Consider the following 15,035-nt stretch of genomic DNA (forward strand, 5'->3'; position numbering starts at 1 on the left):
TATTTTTTAAAAATAAAGTAGGGTTTTGGTTTTCAGAAATATGGACATCCCAGTTTAAAATACATCTGATTTTATTAATAACATTTTCTTAGCTAGGTTTCTTAACCTTTCGTAGGTGTATGTCTGATTTTATTCATAACATTTTCTTAGCTAGGTTTCTTAATCTTTCGTAGGTGTATGTCTGGTTTTATTAATAATATTTGATTTTCTAATAAAGTTGAGTTTTAATTTTCAGAAATAAGAACATCCATTTTTAAAATACATCTTATTTTATTATTAATATTTGATTTCCTTTAATAATTGGGTACATTTTTGCTGATTTTTTTTTTTTAATAAAGTTGGGTTTTAGTTTTCAGAAATCTGAAAATCAAAGTTTAAAATATATCTGATTTAATTAATAACATTTTGTCAGCTAGGTTTCTTAGCCTTTCGTAGACGTGTTTTGCATGAAACTCATGATTTGAAATGTTTAGTTTGCTATTTTGGAATTTTATGAGCTAGATTTCCTAACCTTTCGTAGGTGCATGTCTGGTTTTATTAATAGTATTTGATTTTCTAATCAAGTTGGGCTTTAATTTTCAGAAATAAGAACATCCTTGTTTAAAATACATCTGACTTTATTAATAATATTTGATTTCCTTTAATAATTGGGTACATTTTTGCATATTTTTTTAATAAAGTTGGGTTTTAGGTTTCAGAAATATGAACATGTCAGTTTAAAATACATCAGATTTTATTAATAACATTTTCTTAGGTAGGTTTCTTAACCTTTCGTAGAAGTGTGCTGCATGAAACTCATGACTTGGGATGTCTAGTTTGCTATTTTGGACTTTCCTGAGCAAGGTTTTCTAACCTTTTGTAGGTGTATGTCTGCTATTATTAATAACATTTTCTTAGATAGGTTTCTTAACCTTTCGTAGGTGTATGTCTGGTTTTATTAATAATATTTGAGTTTCTAATAAAGTTGGGTTTTAATTTTCAGAAATAAAAACATCCATGTTTGAAATACATCTGATTTTATTAATAATATTTGATTTTCTTTTAATAATCAGGTACATTTTTGCATATTAAAAAAAAAAATAAAGTTGGGTTTTAATTTTCTGAGATATGAACTTCCCAGTATAAAATACATCTGATTTCATTAATAACATTTTTTTAGCTAGGTTTCTTAACCTTTCGTAGATGTGTCTTGCATGAAACTCGTGATTTGTGATGTATAGTTTGTTATTTTGGACCTTGCTGAGCTAGATTTCATAACCTTTCGTAGGTGTACGTCGGGATTCATTAATAATATTTGATTTGCTAATCAAGTTAGGTTTCATTTTTCTGAAATAAGAACATCCATGTTTAAAATTTATCTGATTTTATAAATAATATTTGATTTCCTTTTAATAATTGGGTACATTTTTGCATAATTTTTTTTTTTAATAAAGTCGGGTTTTAGTTTTCAGAAATATGATCATCCCAGTTTAAAATACATCTGATTTTATTAATAACATTTTCTTAGCTAGGTTTCATAACCTTTCGTATGTTTTGCGTGAAACTCTTGATTTCGGATGTCTAGTTTGCTACTTTGGACTTTTCTGAGCTAGATTTCCTAACCTTTCGTAGGTGTATGTGTGGTTTTATTAATAATATTTGATTTTCTAATAAAGCTAGGTTTTAATTTTCAGAAATAAGAACATCTATGTTTAAAATTTATCTGATAATATTAATAATATTTGATTTGCTTTAATAATTGGGTACATTTTTGCATAATTTTTTTAATAAATTCGGGTTTTAGTTTTCAGAAATATGAACATACCAGTTTAAAATACATCTGATTTTATTAATAACATTTTCTTAGCTAGGTTTCTTAACCTTTCGTAGATATGTGTTGCATGAAACTCATGATTTGGGATGTCTAGTTTGCTATTTAGGACCCTTCTGAGCTAGATTTCATAATCTTTCGTAGGTGTAAGTCTGGTTTTATCAATAATATTTGATTTTATAATAAAGTTAGGTTTTAATTTCCGGAAATAAGAACATCAATGTTTAAAATTCATCTGATTTTATTAATAATATTTAATTTCTTTTAACAATTGGGTACATTTTTGCATATTTTTTTTTAATAAAGTTGGGTTTCTTCAGCACAAGAGAAACAAAAGAAGAACAAGACAAAAAAAAACAAATTAAAACTAAAAACAAATAAAACCACCGACAATAAAATAAAATTGGCGCTACGTATCCACGTAGGGGACAAGTTGCCCCCCCCCCATTTATCCCTACGTGGATAGTTGGTTATCCACGTGGATGGTTTTTATCTTTTTGGTCTTGTGTTTCTCTTGTGCTGTAGACGCCTAGTTTAATACAGGCGGAATATCCGTATTGTTTTGATTTTGCAGCTTTTTCTCTACTTGCCGCAGTCTGGTTGGTCGTTTTTTCATTGAGTTTTTTCTCTCTTTCTTAATTTTTTGAAAGATTTAATATTGTGTGTGCGGTTTAAATAATTGAATATTTGGACATTGTGGATTTTTGCATTGCCATTATCCTCTGTGGGCCTGCCTACTGATTATAAGTTAGTTTGCTTTTGGTTATCTTTGGATGCAATGATTGTTTTCAGACAGTTCGATTTGGCGTTCTAAAAATTTTCTGGTTATCCATTTTGGCCTGTGCAAATTCTCAAGATAACAAAAGAAGATTATGTTAACAGCAGTTATCTGATATTTTGATACGGTGACCATCAAGAAATGATAATTTCTGGAAGAAGTCTAATACTGTCCGAGGAGAATTTGTCGCAAGCATCGAAGAAAACTGCAAAGAACGTTAAATAAGCTTTTGAAGATTTGCAAAATTTTCTGGACACTTACAAGTCTGTTTCAAAGTCCTTCGTTGCTTTGAATGTGCCTCCATCAGCTTCTATTCGCTCCAGTCCACAGACTCCTCTGTTTTCCAGGATATCCGCCACAGGGCATGAACTTGTAGACTAGGGAGTTTATAGTTTTAGAAATAATTCGGCAAGCTACTGCTAAAATTGAAAATATGGCTGAGGTTAATAATTTAAAAAACTTGGCTGAACTTGTTATCAATGAGGTTTACAAGTCTGTTTCTCTGGAGTTCAATCCAGTCCTCGACCGGATCAAGCGCGCGTGAAAGCATATAGGTTTCAAACATCTAACCTTGAAAACTATGTGGAAAAGCTTCGTGTGAAACTAGACGATATTACTCAAGAAAATAAGCTAGATTACCTAATATTTTACGGCTTAAAGCAGTAACCTGGTGTCGAGTTGCAAACAGGTGTGTACAATACCCTGTCGTCAAGGATGGGCCTTACTGGTATTTCGCCTAGCGACATATCTAGTATTTTTCGTTTTCGATTTAATGGGCCACCGAATTCTGGCGATAAGGTGACCCAGGTGATGGTAAAGATCAGCAGTAAAGAAACCGCAAAAAAAGGTTGTTGCGAGTAAAGCTAAGCTATCTGGTTTTGGTGTTTTTTGTCTTCGATTCCCTCACGACAAGACGTCGTGATATCCTAACCGCAGCTAGGGATCGGCTTGGTGTGAAACACGTATGGAATGATCGCGGAAACATACTTGTGAAAATTCCGGGTGAACCGTATGCACAAAAGATAACATGTCTTGTGGAATGCGTGTAGTGTTTAGCATTTTTTTTTCATTGAATTTTTGCGGATGTTCGTATTTTTTTTTAATAATTATTTCCTTTTTTCCTTTCTTTCTTTAGAGAGATTTAGATGTTCATTTTCTGTTTATTTGCCCTTGCTTTGTCAGTCCGTGATGAGTTAATGTAATTTGCGACCTTTTCTTATTGAAGAAATTTTATCAGCAAATATTACAAGGGATAGAGACCCAGTTTCGTCTCAAATAAGCCTACGCCAACTTCGTGGTATTTTTTTATGTTCAAGCCTCAAATTTAAGCCTTCAGGAAGCTGGATCGCTGTATTGTTGTTCGTGTTACTGTCACCTGACAACTGGTTATGAGGATGTGTTGCAATTCTTGGAAAGAACCACTTTAAACTTAAAACCATTCGAAATAAATTCCTATAATAATTTACACTTAAAACGACCAGAAATTACTATTAAAAGACAAATGAAACCCAAAACAGAGAGAAATCAAATAAAACAATCAAAGCAGACATAGAGATACCAGGTACTAACAATAACAATAATAAAAAAAACTTAAAATGAGTAAAAAATAAGCTGAATATTCAATTCCAAATTAAAAAACAGGCATCAGTACAAATAGGAGTTTGGCTACTGTCCCTTTGCTCCTCCTCTAACCGTAAGAGTCTAAAGCCTATTTTGTCATTTGTGCTACTACACAAATTAGTATTTTTACTAATTACTAAAAAATAGTTTTATATATTTACAACATTGAAAATAAAAATTACATTGAAATAAAATCTTGAATTTCTGAGTTTACAGCAATTTTCAGCTTATTTTCATTGGTTCTTTCCGAGAACCATTAGATGCCTCAATGATCCAATAGGCTTTAGACTTCTGTGGTTAGGCCAGAGAAAAGGATGCAGTAGCCAAGCTCCAATTTCTATTAATTTTTGCTAGTTTTAAATTTGACTTAAACATTCAATTTACTTTTTATTCATTTTAAGACTTATTGATTCGGGTATATTAGAATCTGTTATCTCTATATTTGCTATGATCGTTTATTTAATTTCTGTTCGTTTTGGGTTTCATTTATTTTTGAATAGTAATTTTTGGTCGCTTTGAGTTTGAATTATTATACGAATTTATTTTTGCTGGTTTTAAGGTTAAAGCGTCTCTTTACTCTTCTATAAAAAACTTCTTTTTCGGAAAGTCTTTTTAATTCATTTATTGTATTATCTATTCGTTTCGGGTTTCATTTATACTGATAACAATTTATGTTCGTTTTGGGCTTAGATTCTTATTTGACTTTTTTTATGCTCTTCTTTGGGTATAATTTGCTATAGTTTTCTTTTAGAAACCACCCTCATAGTAAACGATTTTTAAACAAATTTCATTTAATTTTTTTCAATTATATTGTTATTGTTTATTGATTAATACTGGATATCTGCAAAGCTTTTTCAGGTTTTCTCCTTAGGAATCAAAATGTTTTATTTTTATTTTTGACATAATTTCACACAGACTAAAACTATAATTATGCTTCAGACAGGGCCAAAAAAGGGCAATTGAGCCCACACAAGCCCCTCGTCTGCAAGGGCCCCGCTACACCATCAAACTGAACAATTGATCTTCGAAATTGTAAAATGATCTTCACAATTTCAGTAAGCGTTGCTTCTGGAGAGAGATCATTTTCCAGGCTAAAACCAATAAAAAAAACTATCTGATATCAACAATAATAAGGATATATTAATAGTTTAGGAATTATGTTGATTAAAAGTGAAGACACAAGGAATAGATTTTAAAACCGTTTTAGAAGCATTTGCAGAATTTTTTTTCAGAAATATGTACATTCATATGCCCATATTCAGTGATATAAATATGAAAAGGCATTCTTAGCAGTTTCGTAATATTTAGGAGACTCAAACATAAATTAATGTTAGCACAAAATGAGCACAAAAAAAAGAACAAAAGGGGACAAAACCGTAAGCTCAAAATAAGCAAAATGGACCGTCAAATGAGACAAGATCAAGAGAACGACCTGAGAAATGAAAATGTCCGACAGGTGATAATGAACAGCCTAGGCCATCAAAAATGACCAGACCAATCCAAGTATTAAGGCAAAAGGCACTGAAAAAATGATAAAGGAAAATAAAGATCAAAGAGATATGTAGTTTAAATATTAGCAAAACCGACAATTACAACAAGTTGAAATTAAAGAATTTAGAAACATGCGGTTAAAAGATAAGTGGCAGTGAGATTTACAATGACTCAAAAACAAAAGTGAAGAGTAGTGGTGGGCCAATCACTCCAGGGTGAAATCGTGTAAACCAATCAGAACAGTTTCTATTCGGACCAAAAACTGTATGTAATACGGAACTTACAGCCAGAGGGAGTAAACCATATCAATAGATACTGGTTGCACATAATTTATTCATGATTAGTATTTGCAAAATACCATAGCTATGAAGCCTTAGCAACCATCCATAGCAACCAGATGCAATATAAGGACGGATTTTCAATGTAATTCATATTAGTTAGAGAATAGAATTCAGAGAGAGAACAGTTTGTTTATACTCTTTTATTTGACAAGATATATATTAGCAAAAATGAGTGCAATGTTTACACTATTAGAAGTTGATAGTGCAGCTGGTAGCAACAATAATACAAAGACGAGAGTACCAAACGTAGCAGTAGAAAGTAAATGGGGATCTCGAATAAGCCTTGAATGGCTTAATATGTCGTATCATTGAGCAAATTCAAATTGGAGGAGCAGTTATGCTTTGCAGCAAAACTTCTTATAGTGCATATAAATAGACTTCAAGTTGCTTTAAATACAATAGTGAATTATATTGAGAAGAATAAGTTGTATCAGTAATTGAGTGATTATTATTATTGTAACTATATACAATAAAAATGTTTCTAAATAGAAAAAATATTTTATAGTAGGTTACCAAATATTCTTGAAGTAGAAAGAATTCAAGTTAGTCTGAAGTTGGTTGTGAGAGTGTTAGGATTGAAAAAATGGATTGATTGGAGAAACAAAAAATTATACGGAATCCTGTGATTATGGAAAAATGTTTGATTCTAGATGACAATTTTCTAGAGTTATCTTTTCAAAGGAAAATATTTTCTCAAAAAATAATTAATGACGTAATGAGAAATGATTCTTCATCTTTGGACTATTGTATTAAACGTTTATGTTGCGGTCCAAACGCAATTATACAGTTTACTGGCATATTAATTGAAACAAAACAAAATTGTATTGTGGATTTGCTATTGAGCACTACCTTAGAAATTTAAGACCATATCCAAACGATTTTTTAATGAGAATAATCAATCGAGAATTTAGAAAATCTTGTTTAATCTCGTTTTATGATGTCATTCGATTACTCCTCTCTCTCCTCTCTCTCAACCTATCGATCGTGTGTCAGTTTCATTTTGGAAGTGGACAATATTGGAAAAAGGTTCTATACATGTCCACTATTTATGTATACACTGGGGAGCTGGTCATCATATAAGAATTGTACAATTGTTGATGAATATGATGAAAAGTGTAGATTATGCATAGAGTGTAAATTACATAGAGGATATGCAGTATAAACTAAAGGCTGTAATTCCTGTCTTAAAGGGATTTGTGACTCTCACCCTAGAGGACACTTAAGCTCCAATTGTCCCTATAATAAGTGTAGTCAGTGGGAGAATATCCATCCTGGTATGATTGGAAAGAATCCTAAGCAAGATTTTAGCATGTTTCTAAGAGACTGGTATTGTAACAGCTTTAAATTGTGTTGGGAGGAAGAATCAGGCCTACGATTCAACTGTTGGAATAACAAAAGAATTGGGTTTCTACGTCATCGTTGTGAAGTCATGGTTAGTGTGATTATAAGCCTAATGATATTTATTTGTCTGTTAGAGAATGTGATTCACCATTTGAAAACAAAATATATGATATTGCTTCAATTGAACAAATTGAAACACGTGAATTTTTCAATATGAATGAAAATAGTATCATTGATTATACAAAGAGATACAATAATAGAGAAGTTACATAGTACTGTAGAAAATGTGACCCTGACATTGCAGCACATCAAGATCAATATATAGTGAATTCAGATGATCTACAAGCATTGGTTGTTCTCAACAGCTATCATTACGTAAAAGAAGAAATCTAAAGAGGAGAAAAAAGTAATTTTTATGTATATAAATTATTTTTATTAACAAACAATTTTTCTTACATTTTTAGAATATTTTATTCGTAGGGCACTGAAATAAATATTATACAGGTATGAAAGTATGTTCTCCACTATTAAGTTATTCAGACGAGGATGTTCAACGTAAATGCTGAGAAAGTGGTTGTAAGTATAGCCACGACATCTGAAAACGAAATATAGTAGTGCATGAAAGCCACAGCTCTTGGTTGTAAGATTCTGCACTCTCTTCTGGCTTTTAATAATAGTTTTCCCACTGCTTTTAATAAAATTGTTGATGTGTGGGGTGTAGAATGTATATGATAGTCGAAGAAGACCAAAACATCCTATATTCTTCGCTGTTTGAAAGATGCACAGCCAATGACCAGTCTTTACGCTCGATGGACTACTATTAACAATGACAATAGCATTGATAACACTTAGAATTTTTTCAAGGAATTCCGATGATATACAATAGGATTTGTATTTCGACATATATGGATCCATATTAAATAAGCTGATTATTTGATTTGTATTCATGGTGCGAGGTCTAGTAGAACACTACCATCGGGAGTGATTTCCCAATAAAATTCAATTTGACTCGGTGATATTAACGTGATGGTTTCAGTCAAAGCGTCGGTGAATGTGCACTCTAAACATACATTCCCCGTTCGTACAATACTCATATCTTGAGTGCCAGAAAAGTTCAGTACAATGATACCATGAGTGTTTGAAAACATTGAATTGGTTATTCCAATTTCAAATAGCTGTGAATCATGATCTATGGTTTGAATAGTCAATTTATACAGAGTTCTATAATATTTTTCTTAACAAATGATAAAGTGTACAAGGGAATTCCATTCACCTTGTACACAAGGCTGGATAAGACAAAAAACAATTAAAATTATGGGGGGATGCAGTCCAGGATGTAACGGCACTATCACTCTTCACAAAGACCAAAGCAAGCTTTGAAGGGATTTCTCGATTGATAAATGACGAATAGATATGACTACGAGAACCAGTGACAATGTGACGTTGATTGGTGACTGTATGGGGAACAAGAAGTTGGATATTGTTAACACTGGCTCTCAATTTTTCCACTGCCAATGCAACAGAGCTCATAACTTGTTGTTTTCGAACATGAAGAATTGCTGAATTGATATTGACATTTACATCAGGTGCTGCAGCAAGTATTTTTCTAAAATTAAACTGGCTGGAGCTTGTTGTAACCTTGTGTCAATCTTAACGTTGGGAGGCAATCATTGAGATGTGTTAAATATTTCATGATTTAGTTTTCCAACTAAATGGTACTCTAGGGCCAACACAGCAGTTAACTCACCTTCAGTGTCAACATTCGATCTATATTTATAAATCAGTGACTGTCCTCCGAACTCCTTGTATGACTTTGGAGTCATCAACATAAATTATATGTAACTTGCATAGTTTGATAAATTATTGCTAGTGCTCATCAATGTTCCATTAATGAATATATTAATTTGTTTAAACAAGTTTTGTAGGATATATTTTTATAATATAGACCGTCGGTTGTGATGGTAGTTTGATTGTCGGACTTTTTCTTCACCGCAACATTAAAATTAATAAATGCAGATGATAAATCGATAAAATGATCTTCATTGGAAAACATTTGAAAGTGTATATTTTCTTAAAGGGGTTCTTGAGGATGAAACTGTTCGTAGTAGCCATACTTGACACTGACATCAACAGCTTCACTATTTAACAGATTCAATGAAGAGCTTACTGACAAACGTAATTCTTTGAGGAGGATAAATGTCCTCTTAAGAAAAGAAATCCTTCTTTGATCTAACAATCTTTTTCTCCTTATTGCTCTTCTTTTTTGTCTTCAAAGTTTTTGTTGATGTCTTTCGCTTCTTATCTGGGTAGAAACTGGTGAGTGAATAACGATCACACACCTTTTTTAATCCCTTCCCATATTGAATAGATTTTAATTGTTCGCCAACAACTTTTGCTGAAGATCTAATATTTTCCTTAAGACTCTTGTTGAATTTTTTGCCCAAGGTCCAGTCCTGTAGTGTTGAGGCAGCAAAATGTTTTGTAGCAGGTGCAATTTATTTTCTGGCAAGGGGTAGTGCAAAACAAAACAGCCTAGCAAACCAACTACCAAGACCATAGCCAGACATTTTAGTACGAGCCTTGTAATAATCCAATCCAGGACCTATTTGACGACGACTTAGAGCACCAACACAACAATAAATGTCAGGACAGACGAATGGAATTCTTCTATTGTTCATCGTATGCAACGGGTAAAAAATGATATGTAATGACACAAAAAACCTTTGTTATAGCTAAAATATCTCCGAGAATGTTAACTGTCAGAGTTTCAAATATGAATTGTTTACGGGATTATACTGGCAATATATATTGTATATTGTAGGGGTGAACATTGTTTTCAATACCTTTTCTCTCTAGAACACGTAGAAGAAGGACATTTGAATTGCCAATTCTCGACGGTTTGTGGCAACTTTTACCACAGCAACCAATAATAAGAACCCAAGTCCTAAAATTGGTCTCAATCAGAAACCCTTATCGCTGTCTAAATTCACAAAGTGTAAAGATTTTCAAACAGAGGTCTTTATTCTACAAAGTTCAGGAAAGGTCTGACCATTTCATATGAACAAAAAATAATTTAAAACGAAGCTAGCTCATATCTCGGCTCTCCACCAAAACAGGTAATTAGCCTTTTCAATTCACACACACTTACGAACTACAATTTCAGAAAATACATATCACGATGAGAAAATAAGAAAAAATAATGATAAACCATCACATCCCTTCCCCCTTAGGCACGGTTTCATGAGTTCTTCATTCGAGTCCTCATTTATGACGAGAAAAGGGGAAGAACCACTTTGAGCACTATTTACAAGAGAGGCGCCACTTTTGCTTGACCCTATGTCACACGTGTGACTACAGACTGACCCCGTCTCAACTGGACTGCCTGACAATGGTTACAATTCTTTCTGTAAATCTTGATCTGTAAATAACCCAGGCCAAAAGTATTCCGGCAAAATAAGATCAGCCACCTCCTTGTCGGACCTGTGAAAACCATCTTGTCTCATGTGCCACTCCGTGATTAGACCCTCACGGAAAAATCCCAGGGGAACGACGACTTGGGGAAGTTGATCGTTGAAGAGCCGCCTGAAGATTCCTTGCTCATCCCATGCGTATTTCGCGTCACTTGGATCCGTCATTTCAAACGCCGCCAGTTCTACGTAATACTTTAGTGTCCAGTCTGCTACTTGCAACCGGCTTACCTCGCCGTAGGTGAATCCATACACGTGTTCCGGCATATCTATATTCTCCGCGACGACGATTCGTTCTAGATCCTGCAACGAAAAATTTATGTACAGTATTTACAGAACGAGGAGGGGTCGCCTATTACTGATATCTTGACAGGGCGTCAATATTAGCGTTCGCAAAATCTGGACGGCTACTAATGGTGAAATCATATGCTTGTAGGGCAAGAATCTACCGAGCAAGTTTCTCTTTCTGATTCGACATCACATGAAGCCACCGTAACGGATCATGGTCAGTTTCGACGAAGAAATGCTGACCCGCCGGGAAGTGGTGGAACTTGGATATTACCCATTTTATTGCTAGCGCCTCCTTCTCGATCGTGGAGTATAGACTCTAAGCGGGTGTCCGTTTCCTGCTAATGAATCAAATAGGATGTTCCTCCTCGTCAGTCCGCTAGGCCAAGACTGCCTCCAGTCCTTTGCCGCTCGTCTGTCTGTAGTACGAGGGGCTCCTTATAGTTCGGATTGATCAAAACCGGAGCTGAACACAAAGCCTCCTTCAGAGACTTAAATGCCATTTCTGCATTGGGAGTCCAATGCACTCGACTACCTCAGGGGCGTTTTTGGTCGTCATCTGGCGGAGTGGTTTGGGCAAAGCTGCGAAATTTTGGATTAAGCAACCATAGCATACAACTAGTCCCATAAAGTCTCTAATATCCTTTTTCGAAAGGGGCCTTGTATAATTGACAATCCCCTGGAATTTGTTCGTCGATGTCTTAACGACTCCCCCTCCTACTGTATGTTCCAAAAATTCCGCTTCAGTTTCCCAAACCTGCACTTCCTTGGATTGACTGTCAGCCGTGCTGACTGCAATCTCTGTAGCACCATTTCGATGTGTCGCAGGTGGTCCTGGAAAGTGTCACTGAAGATTACAATATCGTCGATGTAGCAGTGACAGAATTTCAAATCTCTGAGAACACGATCCATGAGCTTTTGGAATCTTCTACTTGCTCCTTGAATCCCGAATGGCATTACGAGAAATTCGTATAGACCATTTGGCGTCACAAATGCTGTCTTGTGTATGCTATTAGGGTCCTTTTTATCTGCCAGAATCCTCAAGTTAAATCTAACTTGTTGATGAATTTAGCCGTTCCCATTCCCTCAAGGGTCTCATCCGTGCGAGGTAATAGGTAACAATTCTGCCATGCAATTTTATGTAGTTCCCGATAGTTGGCACAAAACCATACCGTCCCATCTGCCTTTGGTACTAGTACTATCGGTGACGCATAATCACTCTCCGAAGGTCTTATAATTCCTTCTTGCAGCATCTTAGCCACTTCGGTTTCTACCAGGTGTGGTTTCGCTGCTGGAACTCGATAAGGTTTTTTCCGCACCGGTGGGTTACTGCCTTTATCGATGTCATGCATCACGAGATCGGTTTTCCCAGGTCTGCCCGAAAGGGTCGTTCTGTTTCTTCTCAGGATTTTAGCTAAATTCTTTCTATGACCATGACTTAAAATTCCATTTACGGATGTTTGGAGGGCTTCTTCAAAGTCTCCGTCATTTCCTGTACCCTTGTAGTCCGTCATCTCTTGCAGACTTGTGTCTGCATAGTGGTTTATTTGAACAAATAAGATTTCATTCGGATTTGCCCTGTGGTACTTTCTAAGAAGGTTTACGTGTAGAAGCTTTGACTTCTTTTTCCCCTCGGGAAATTCCCCTAGGTAATCCACACTTCCGGATCTCTTCAGGATCTTGTATGGGTCTTGCCACTGTACCTCAAGTTTGCTATTTCCACACGGTAATAGGACCAGCACTTCCCCTCCCGCTTCAAACTTTCTGGGTTTCCGGGTGTGATCATACAAGGTCTTCTGTCATTCTTGACTTGCCAATAAGTTTGATGCGCGGTCTCGGTCCATTTGCTAAGTCGTCCCCTCATATTAACTAGGTAAATGACTACCGATTCAGACGCACCTTTCTTTTTCTCCTCCCACTCCTCTCGTAAAACATCAAGTGGTCCTCTGACATGATGCCCATAGATCAGCTCGAATGGTGAGAAACCTGTCGAAGCCTGTTTGGTTTCCCTGTAGGCAAACAGAAGATATGGAAGATACTGATCCCAATTCTTCGGTTCGTCTCTGACAAATTTTCTTAGCATCTGCATTATGGTCCCATTTAACCTCTCAACCAATCCATGCGTCTCCGGATGGCAAACACTGGTACGAAGGGGTTTAATGCCAAGGGCCAAGTATAGTCTCTGCATCGCTTGGGAGATGAGGTTACTTCCATTGTCGGTTAGAATCTCTGAAGGTATCCCCACTCGAGAGAAAAACTTGATCAATTCGTCAGCTATATTCTGTGTGTGACTCGAGTGAAGCGGTATAGCCTCCGGATATCTGGTTGCATAATCGCTTATTACTAGGATCCACTTGAAACCAGTTTTACTACGCTCTAAAGGTCCGACCAGGTCCATTCCTATTTTGTGGAAAGGAGTTTCATTGATCGGGAGGAGTTTTAATGGCACCTTGTCTATCTGGCATTTTCTGGCTGTCATCTGGCAATCATGATATTGTTGGCAATGTTTTGCTACGTCCAGATAAGAATTCGGCCAAAAGAATCTTTCAAGAATACTGTCGGTGGTTCGTTGCCTGCATATATGCCCTCCCATAGGTGAATGATTGGCCAGTTTTAGCACGTCTGTTCTGTTCTGTACACTGAAGGAGCCACTAATTGCCACTTCTGCTCGTCCCGATCTCCATCATTGACTAAATGGTAATCATCGGATCTCATCCCTTACAATGAAATATTTTGCCTCTGTAAGTTCGGCTTTAGCCCGCACCCGGAATTCTTGCAAGGTCTCATCCATCCTCTGTAACTCAGAAAAACTTTTTCATTTTTGTCCAGGTTTCATGGGAGCCTCCTCTCCGTCTGACTTGCCCTGAGAAGCGGCCTTCTTTTCTCTACGCTTCTGCCCACGACTCTTCCGTGATTTTCCTCCTCCAGAAAACATTGAGTCGTCGAAGTCAAACTGTCTTGACTGCAAAATATCCATTTGTAACTCACCCAGCTTGCTTGCTCTAGCCCTCGTCACAAATATATCAACTTCTGAATCTACCAGCCTCGAGAATTCTGGAAAATTCCTCCCTGCAGGGAACTTCTTTGGAATCCGATCCGAGACTGCAACCTTCACTGGAAGTTCAACAAGGAAACCATCTGCTTGTTTCACCCGTACGTCCACTACCACCGTAAGGTATTTGTGTGTGTGGCCATGTACACATCTCAAGGTTCTAGGCTCCTCCCAGCACAATAACTCTTCTGGTACCGATTCCGAGTGCAAAACTGTTAAGTCCACTCCACTGTCCACCAGCATTTCAAAAATCCTTCCGTCTACTTTGCCATGAAGTACTACCGCCACCCCTGCCGACTACTGGTGATCGGGCCTTTATGGGCTCTCAGTCAGAAAACCCCGCCACATATTTTCTGGCCGCTGCTTTTTCCTCACACATTTCTTTGCAAAATGTGACGTGTCGTCACACACAAAGCAGGCTCTCCCATTTCCTGCTCGGCGACTCTCGCGCGAGCTTCCTTCCTTGTACTCAGCTCTCGCTTGATGACTGCTCATGCCTCCTTTACGGTTACCGTCAAAACTCCTCTGTTTCCTTCCCTCCTTGCCCAAACACTGGTCTCTGTTATCGCCAACCGTCATCAAACAATCTTTCGTTGTTTTACGAGCTAGGGCACTAGCTTCCGAAAAAGAAACAGCTTCCTTGAGAGTTTTAAACTGCCTCTCACGAAGGGCTCTATGCAGGTGGTACTGTGCTGCCTCCGTAAACTGTTCCACCTGTAAAAGCTCAAAAATTTCATCTACATCCTTCAGTGGATCAACCACTCTGGCTGGCCGGGTGCTTGTTGCCGCCAGGTTCTCTGTCTGCGCTCTCAGCGATTTTAGACTGAGCCATCTATTGAAGCGGGTT

Source organism: Artemia sp. Qi Xiang Cuo, chromosome 14 (genome assembly GCF_049724085.1).
Source record: "Artemia sp. Qi Xiang Cuo chromosome 14, ASM4972408v1, whole genome shotgun sequence".
Lineage (NCBI taxonomy): Eukaryota > Metazoa > Arthropoda > Branchiopoda > Anostraca > Artemiidae > Artemia > Artemia sp. Qi Xiang Cuo.